Consider the following 9,166-nt stretch of genomic DNA (forward strand, 5'->3'; position numbering starts at 1 on the left):
CATGTCACCAGGCAGGCAGCCCTGCCCAGGAAGGGCACTGTGGGCAAAGAGTGATGGGCATGGCCCTGGGGGCTCCCGCTGTGCCCAGCCCTGCACCCCACAGCTCTGTGCTGAGACAGCCAGGACCTGGTGTGAATCCCCTGCAGGAAGGGCTGTCCCCTCCTTGTGTCACCCCCTGCCATCTGCATACAAGTGTCCTAGCTGGCACTGCAGGGCTGTTGTGCTCTGCTGGTCCCTGTGCCAGGCTGGAGAGTGATGCCAAAGGTGCTGCAGGTCCCCGAGGGGCCACAGAGCCCCAGGTCAGAGCCAGGACAGGGCCTGACCCAACGCCCATATTGTTCCAAACAATCCCCCGTCCCCCGTGCCAACTGTCCCCGTGCAGGACACGGCCTGCCTGCTCCATGGCAGCAACACCAGTGCCTCTGCTGCACCACAGAGGAGGTTTGCAAACACATTTCCTGGAGGATTTGGGATTCTTCCCCTTTTCCCTTTGGCGTGTGGTTTCGGTAACTCTAGCAGCTGTGAGAGTTGTGCTGGAGGTCAGTGGGAGCCACGCCGGTGGCAAGCTTGGAGGGGCTGTGAGCTGAGCCATGTGCAGCCCCCGCCACCTCGCTCACCCCGCTGCAGGACAGCAGGACACAGGCAGGCCTCGGCAGTGGCTGTTCACTCTGACTCCTACTGATGGCAACATCCCCACTTACAGCAGCTGCCTCCCAGGGGCTGGTGAAAGGCTGCTGCTCGCTGCCAGCTGCCTAAGCCCCGGGAGGAATGGGTCACAGCCACCAAACCAGGCCATGGGTCTAATCTCTGCCCCACAGCTGACCCTCAGTGCTGCCCGGTTTCCTGGCAGAACAGGCAGAGCGGGAGTGCAATTTGGAGCAGGCAACACTGTGCTCCCGGGTGACGTTCCAGGCTAGCACAGAAGCCCTTTCATCCCCAGCTCCACTGCCTGCCCGCTCCAGCATGCCTGCACCCACCTGCGGTGCCAAAATGGAGCTCAGCCCCAGGCTGCCCCATCCCACAGCCCTGTGGTGCTCCCAGCATGCCGGCGTCGGCACTGGCCTGGCGCAGGCACACACTCAGCTCTTTCTTTGCCTGGCCCGGGCCCCTCGGCCCTGCACACAGCCCGGCGCTGGCAGGCAGGTCTGCGCTGCACAATGTGCCTCCTTGTTCAGCTCGTCCCAGGGCCGGCTTGTGGGGAATGGCAGGGAATCGCCTCCGTTTCCTGCTGGAGTTTTATTACATCTCCATATAAATAAATAAATACAATTCAGAGGAGGAGAGCAGAACCACGGGGCAGCTTGGAGCCAGGCAGGACATGGGCTGGGCTGAGCCCTGTGGTGGGGCCGGGATGGGGGGAACATCAAACTGGGGCACCCCAGCAGAGGGTGGTGGGAAGGGGCTCCCCAGGTCCACTTTACCCCACAGAGGCTGTGCCCCAGGATGCTGTGTCCCTGCACCTTCCTGCCCTCCACACTGCGCAGAGCAGCGTGCTCCCCCAGCACCATCCCAGGCTCCTCCAGGCAGCCCTGCTCCCCCAGCCACAGGAGCAGCCACACTCCTCCAGCCAAACCAGTCTGCACTGGGGCAAGGTGGTGGGGCCGGACCCTGGCAGGGATGCGGCCAAGCCCATGTCACGTCAGAGAGGAGATGGCTGTGAGGACCAGAACTTGCTGGAGATGCTTTTAACTAATTACTGAACGGGCCAAGCTGCCCTTTTGCTAAAACCAAGGCAGGTCTCCAGTGAAATCTGGACGTGCTGAACTTGCAGAGCCGCCGCAACCTCCCCGGTGCCTGTAAGCACGAGCAGCCCCTTGGCAGACTCATATGCACATGCTGGGAAGTCACAGAATTATAGTCTCATTTCAATTGCAAGAGACCCATAAAATCATTAAGTTCTCCTTGTGTCACTGCAGACTCCAGCACACTCAGGGAAGTGGGATGCAGAAACCTTTCTCCAAAGCACATGGCCTTGCTAGAGAGCCAGGGCCAGCCCCCACTGCTGCAGGCAATGCCGTGGTGCAGGGTTGGCCTGGGAAGAATTCTGGTGCTTCCTCTCGGTGCTTTTGGGCTGAGCTCAGCTTCTCCAGCAGGGTTCAGGCCAAGCCTTGCAATCAGGCTGCAGAAGCCAAGGCTGAAGCAAGCCCTGCTGATATTTGTGTGTCCCTGAGATCTCGTCATCCTCTCTCCAACGTCCCACTACCAACAGAGTTCACTGGCACAGGGGAATGCTGTGCTGCACTGATTCTTTCCCTTCCTTGGCACAGGTCAGCCCACGTCCAGGTCACAGCCCTTCCTCTTCCTGGCGGTTCCGACCCCGTGTTGGGTCTTTTCTTGCTCCTGGCCTGCTGTTCCTCCTCTCCCATCTGGTTCCTCCTTCAGCACTTCCCTTTTCTCCTCTCTCTGTGGAGCACACTATGAGACCATCACCTATGTGTCAGGAGGAGCAATTTTACAACCGTGTCTCTAACCTGCCTTTCCGAGCACCATGGTCATTCAACAGCTTGGATGGCAATCTGCAGCCAGGCTCCACGCATGGGCAGTAACCGCGTGGTCTTCAGCAGTGTTCTTGGAGCAGAGCTGCTGGAAAAGCACTACAACCAAAACCACACACCAGGGCAGGACGCTGCTACCTGAGCGGCACTGCCGTGTCATGCACCAAGCTTAAAGGCGTCCCCAGATGCAAACATTTATGAAAACACTGAAGAATGCAAAGTTTAACAACAACAACAAAAGCAGAGTGTGTGTGTGCCAGGTAATCAGACCACCTCCTTTTTTTTTTTACTGGAAGAATTGGATTTTCATGAGATGGGGTCATGCCTCCTTAGGGCTCATCATGGCACCAAGAGCTCAAGGAGGGAACTTGGTATGGAAACCCTCAGGTATGTTAAACAAAAATACTATTTACCATTCACTTACTAATCCCGCTCTCCTCTGGGGAAAAAAAAACAGTGAACTCCAATATTTATTTAACAGGACTCAGCAGTTTTGGGTTTTGCCAATGGTGCCCAAAATAGTTCATGAGAAACAAGTGATCTTTCAGAGGATGCCCCCTCCCTCCAGCCACCCTTCTTTAAAGGTCAGATGATGGCAGGGAAGGCTCTGACCCCCCTCACAGCCACCAGCATGCTCCTGCAGGCACAGTCAGCAATAACAAGCATTTTACCCAACCAGAGTTAGCTTTCACAGCTGTAATGTTGCCCTCTCCAGAGGGCAGAGGACCAGGGGCAGGGATGTAACCTGGAGCCCTGGATGGTAAGCAGAGCTGGCAGGTCCTGGTAGCACTTGCTTCCAAACACTGGGACAGGAACACACACCTGGGTCTGCAGCTCAGACCAAGCCTCAGCTATGTGAGTGAGTGCCGCAGGTCCCAGCTGCCCTCCCACTGCTCCCAGCCTGCGCGAGCTCCAAGCAGAGCTGGAAATGAAGGGCTCCACTCTGACTGCCCCAAAATCCCACAAGGGAGGGAGGGATTGGGTAGGTCCCCTGTCCATGATAGCACACCAGGGGTTAGGGACCCACATGGGTCCTGTGCTGTAGGGGGGGATGTGCTGGACCAGGGTAAGCCCTAGGACACAGCTGCAGGTCCCCATCCCACTGGGCTCCAGGGCTGCCCTGCCATGGCTGCAGCATGCCTCGTGCCACCCCAAAGCCATGCACAGATTTGTTCTGGGTCCTACAAAGCACAGCCAGACATGCTGGACTCTGCCCTGGTAGGCATTCCATGGCCCAAACATGCTGGAAAAGCAAAGCCTTGCCATCCCCTCTCCCCTCCCACCCTCTCTCCCCTTTTCAGGCCTCCACATTTTCCACCCCGTGAGTGCTTCAGCACAGGAAAATGTGAGGGCATGGAAAACCAAACCGCTCCCAGCAGCCGTGCCACCTTCCTCCTCCTCATCCGCTTCTCCTTGCAGATCTCACACTCTCAGTGCCTGCGCCCAGCTCTCCTTCGAGCAGTGACACTGGACCCCTCTGCCGTCCCTCCCCAGCCCATGGCCCAGAGGCTCTGTCCCCGTGTTCCCAGCGCGTGCTGCTTCTAGGAGTGGCTTTCAGCACCCACTGAGGCCGTCCTGAAGGAGACCCAGACCTGAGGCAGGGCAGGCAGCAAGCACTCAGGAACGCCAGCTTCGAGCTGCCTGGAAAGCCCCTGCAATTCCTCCAGGTCTCCCTGGCACTCGGCACTTTCCCATTTGCCCTTCCAAGAAGCGACCATGCTTGAGCCCTTTCCCTGATCAGCTCCTGAGGATGTCCTGCATTCTGCCTCCATCCCCTCCATGCTCACAGCTGCCAGGCATGTGCAGCACTCCACAGCCTGCCTGGCCCCCAGCTCGCCCTGAGCCCCTGCGTGTGGGAAGCTCCGGTGTTTCCCCCTCACCCGACTACGGGAAGGCAGAGCTGTAAATCTCACTTTTCCTGTCACCGGCCAAGCCAGGCAGCACGTCAAATGCTCCCCGTGCCAGGGCAGGGTCCCAGCTGCAGCTTTCGGCCCTGTTTTAAAGCAAATTCAGGCCCTCCATTTTCCCACTCACCTCAGATTTCTTGTCTGCAGCCCTGAAGGCTTCTTTGGACCCCTCCCGTCTGCCCAGTGTGGCTCCTGTGGCCTTTTGCATGAGGACGCTCCTTAACAGGAGAAGAGGAGAAGCTGGGGTACACTGAACAAGAGGAGTGCAAGAAAAGGGGAGGGCAGAGCAGCAGAGACCTTAGAAAACAGGTAAGTTTGATTTGCCCTTTCCCAAATGCTTGAAGAGAAAATAAATAAGTCCAGGAGCTTCAGAGAGCCTCTGCCTCCCTGCTGATGGCTGGATGGGACAGCCCAGCTCAGATCCTGGGCACTTGAGGTGGCAGGGCACCACGCACCACACAGCCCCAGAGAAATCCCACCTGCTGCAGTCAGCCTGCTCTGAGCAGGACCCCCGCCAATGCGCGTCTTCAGCATCGCACTGACTCAAAGCAGCACCCCGTGTGCCTTTAAACTCCCACACCCCATAGCCAAGCAGCAGATGAGCAATGGAGGAGAGGGTCCACGCAGCGTGACCCAGGTGCAGCACCTCCACAGCTTCCCTGCATCCGACTGGAGCTGAGCTGAGGAGGGATGCCCCAGGCTGCTGCAGGGCCCCTGGCTCAGGACTGAGCTGCTAGTGAGCATGAAGGGCTGGGCACAGCTCACCCTGCCACAACAGCATCACTGCTGCCACCAGAGCATCAGACACACTCGTGTCTCTGATGGGGATGGCCAGTATGCCAGAGGTGTGCAAATGGAGCTGCTTGAGAAGCAGAGAGATGCGCAGTCTCCCACCCTGCACAAGCAGAACTGCTCCCAAGAGCACCTTTTATCCATGATTTGCACCAACCAGTCTGACCCGCGTGCAGGGAGCTCACTGTTTGCGCCAGCCCCGAGACAGAACAACAGCAAACAGATGCTCGCTGAAACAACCGCTAATTGTTCCCAATTTTGGCCAGGTCTTGAATACTCATCAGTGCACGGCACGATCCCTAATGTGTTTTGCAGGATGGCAAGGAATGATCGCAGCTGACCACAGGGGAAGGAGCACTGCCTGCGCTGCTACCGATGCAGAGGGGATCTGTGTTCACACCCCTTTCCCAGAAAAGGAAAACGAGCTCCAGGAGGGCAGCTGCTCCGTGCTCCTCCGTGCTCTCACAGCAGCACCACAAGGGCTGTGTGAATTATGATTTGCATGTGTTCCAGGGAAGGAGGAAGGGTGCTGGGAGGTCTGCAAGGATGCTGCTCCTCCCTCTGCGGCAGCCTCTGGCAGCAGTGCTGTGGCTTGGTGCAGCAGGGCCCTTCCAGGGACACAACAGCCTCACCAGGCTGCTGTGTGTGAGGATATCCCTCCTGCTTCTTACCATGGTAGATCCTTACTCCAAGCCCTCCCAGCGCTTTGGGATTTACTTAACACAGCAATTATCTTTCAGACAGAGGTGGACGGAGACCTGGCTTCACTTGTCACAAAAGCCAGTGAGAAGCTTTGTCTGGCCAGAAGAACAGTGGCAAGACTGTTTCATTTCTTAAGCAACAACGTGCAGGTTGTATTCTCACTGGAGAAATGTCCTTTAGCAGGGGACCCTGCACAAGGCCAGGACAAAGAACAACCCGAGCACATCAGGCCTCGCTCCTGGCTGCAGCAGGGGGCAGCGGGGGACTCCCTGGCTACAGGTCAGCCAGACCTGGGTGCATGCTTGTGCCCAGCCTACCTGGGGGAGATCTCCTCAACAATCAGCCCTCAGTGATGGCTGGATCCAAACTGGAACTGGTGGTGGCAAATGCTCGAGGACAGCAGCACGCTGCCACTTGGGTTCACCCTCCCCTATGGGAGAGAAAGGGAACCCAAGGGAAGAGCATGAAGTTGCCTCAGGACAGGTTCAGGATGGGTGCTGGGAAAAGGTTCCTTACCAGCAGGGGCTGCACACTGCACTGGCTCCCCAGGGCAGCAGGCACAGCCTCAGGCCTGCTGGATTTTAAGAAGCGTTCGGACAAGGCTCTCAGAAACGTGGTTTGAATTTCAGGTGGTCATGTGTGGAGCCAGGAATTGGACTCAGTGATGCCTGGGGGTCTCTTCCTTGGGGTGATTCTATAGCTCCACCAGCTCTGGCCAGCCCTGGGCACCCCAAAGCCGCCAGGCATGGGGGGCCACAAGCCCAGCGTTAATACCAGCCTTGCCCATCTGTGCTTAGGACATCTGCAGGAGGACACCAGGAGCTGCATGGCCGCCTGCTGCTGCCCCACACAGCTCCTATGTGGCTCACAGAAGCCACGCTCAGGTCAAGAGGGCTTTTCCCAGAGTCAGGGAGCACACAGCCAGGGCAGAGGCTTGCTGGAGGACCAAAGAGAGCATACCATGGGGCTGCACCCAGTGGGTCTCCCTGCAGACAGCGCCTCACGAATCCCCCAGCGCTGCCATCCGACAGCGCCTGCAGGCTGCAGCATACCAAGGCACTGCGAAAGAAAGGAATTTCTGTATAAATCCCATTTACCAGTTGGTTTCTCACTTCCCCTCCAGCAGACAATCCCGGCCCTCAGAGTGCTGCTGCATGAAGAGACTGTTTAATATATTTTTGGAAGAGGGAAAAAAAAAAAAAATCTCTCAAAAGAGCCTCTTTCAGCTAATAACGAAGTGAATATTATATTAAGAATGAAAACATATTCAGGGTAACTTACAGAGGGAGACAGAAAACCTTTTCATAACACCCTGGCCACAAACACAACTGCCAATTAAACCAGCTTCATTCCCCAGCCCATGCCAACACAAACGAGGGGCAGGGAGCCGGGTGCCCGCACGGCCCTGGCCAGGCAGCCCGTGCTGCTGAGTGGTTTCTGTCCCGCAGGCTTCCAGGCCTGGCTGCTGAAATAAAAAGGGCTTCAGGCACTGTGCGGCCCAGCCTGGGGCTGCCCCACGCTACGGGGCTTGTGGCCAGGCAGGGGTGCTCGGCCCATGGCATTGCGTCTGCTGCCCCTTTCAAAGCATGCCATGCTATTGGGCTGCTGTGGTGAATTGGGGTTGGGGCAAGGTGCTGAGCAGATGTCATCAGCCTGGGGCTAGCCATCAAGGCATGACAGGAACGCTGGGACAGGTGACAGTCATATCTCAGCGCTCCCTGCATCTCCCACCCCAGCATCCACCAGGGATGGGGAGATGTGCTACCAGGCACACAGGGTTGAGCTTGGCATCCCCATCACCACCAACGCCCATAGGTTCCCACGTGCCCTCAGAGAGTGGCCTCAGCTTCAGTTCTGCCATCCCATGCATCACAGAACTGTTAAGGTTGGAAAAGACCTCAAGATCATTCAGTCCAGTCCTACACCTACCAACACTGCCCACATCCCTCAGTGCCACATGCCCATGGTTCTGGAACACCTCCAGGGACGATGACCCCACCACTCCCTGGGCAGCTGTGCCAGTGCAGCACTGCTCTTTTGGAGATGTTTTTCGTAATATCCACCCTGAACCTTCCTTGGTACAATGTGAGACCATCACCTCTCATCCTGCCGCTGCTACCCGGGAGCAGAGGCTGACTGCCCCCCTCACCACCACCTCCTTTCAGGCAGTTGTAGGGAGCAGGGAGGTCTCCCCTGAGCCTCCTCTGCTCCACACTGACCCATCCCAGCTCCCTCAGCCGCTCCCCATCAGACGTGTGCTCCTGACCCCTCACAGCTCTGTTCTCTCCTCTGGACATGCTCCAGGGCCTCCATGTCTTTCTTGCAGTGAGGAGCCCAGCACCGAACACAGCACTGAGGTGCGGCCTCACCAGGACCAGAGGGGTGGTCAGCTCCTGCTCTGCTGGCTGCACTGACCAAACTCTGGCCAAACTGCGGGCACAGCTCACATGTAACAAACACAGTGCTGCCATCAACATCACTGCTACACTTCAGGGTCGGAGTACCGGCTGCCATCACAGCAGGGTCACAGTGACCACACAACAGGATGGGAGATGTATGGCGTGCAGCAGCGCTGCACGGGGGGAAACAAGTGGGAAGAGCCGTGTGCAGCCCGCACACAGGAGCAGGGGCTGTTATTTGCAGCTCACATCGGTTTGATCCTCACCTTGCAGCCCAAGGAGCCAAAGAGATGGGAAAAGTGTGGGCCCCCAGCATCTTGGGCTGGGATTAAACCTGATCACACCCACCCTGGGAAAACATCATACAATATCAGATAATGTTTTAATTGCTCAGCAAAGTTCAGAAGCAGCAAACTGACATTAGATAAATCCAAACTAGAAATACAAGACCACTTTTGAGCTGTAAGAGGTAACCCTACCTTTGGAACAGTTCCTCCACCAGACACCCTGAAGATGTTTGTTAAACTATTTAAAGGGGGGAAGAAAAAGTGGCTTTTTCGCCAAAAATAAAGATTTCAGTAGCAAATTTCTCAAAGGCCACGTTTTCCAATTAACAATCGGAAACTGTGTTTCTCTGTAGAGATTTTTCTGTTTTGCTTAAGGACTTGCATTTCTGTTCTAATGCCAAGTAAAGATTGTAACACATTTTTGATCTTGCCCAGAGATGGAAAGTTTCACTTTTTTCTTAAAGAGGAATAAAAGCAAAATAATAATAAAAAAAACAGCAAAGTAATTTTTCACATCCACCTCATAAAGAAAAATTGCAGAATTCCCTTCAACAAACTCTAGCTGACAATTCAAAGTTTTCAGT

The sequence above is a fragment of the Numida meleagris genome, chromosome 18 (genome assembly GCF_002078875.1).
Source record: "Numida meleagris isolate 19003 breed g44 Domestic line chromosome 18, NumMel1.0, whole genome shotgun sequence".
Classification (NCBI taxonomy): Eukaryota; Metazoa; Chordata; class Aves; order Galliformes; family Numididae; genus Numida; species Numida meleagris.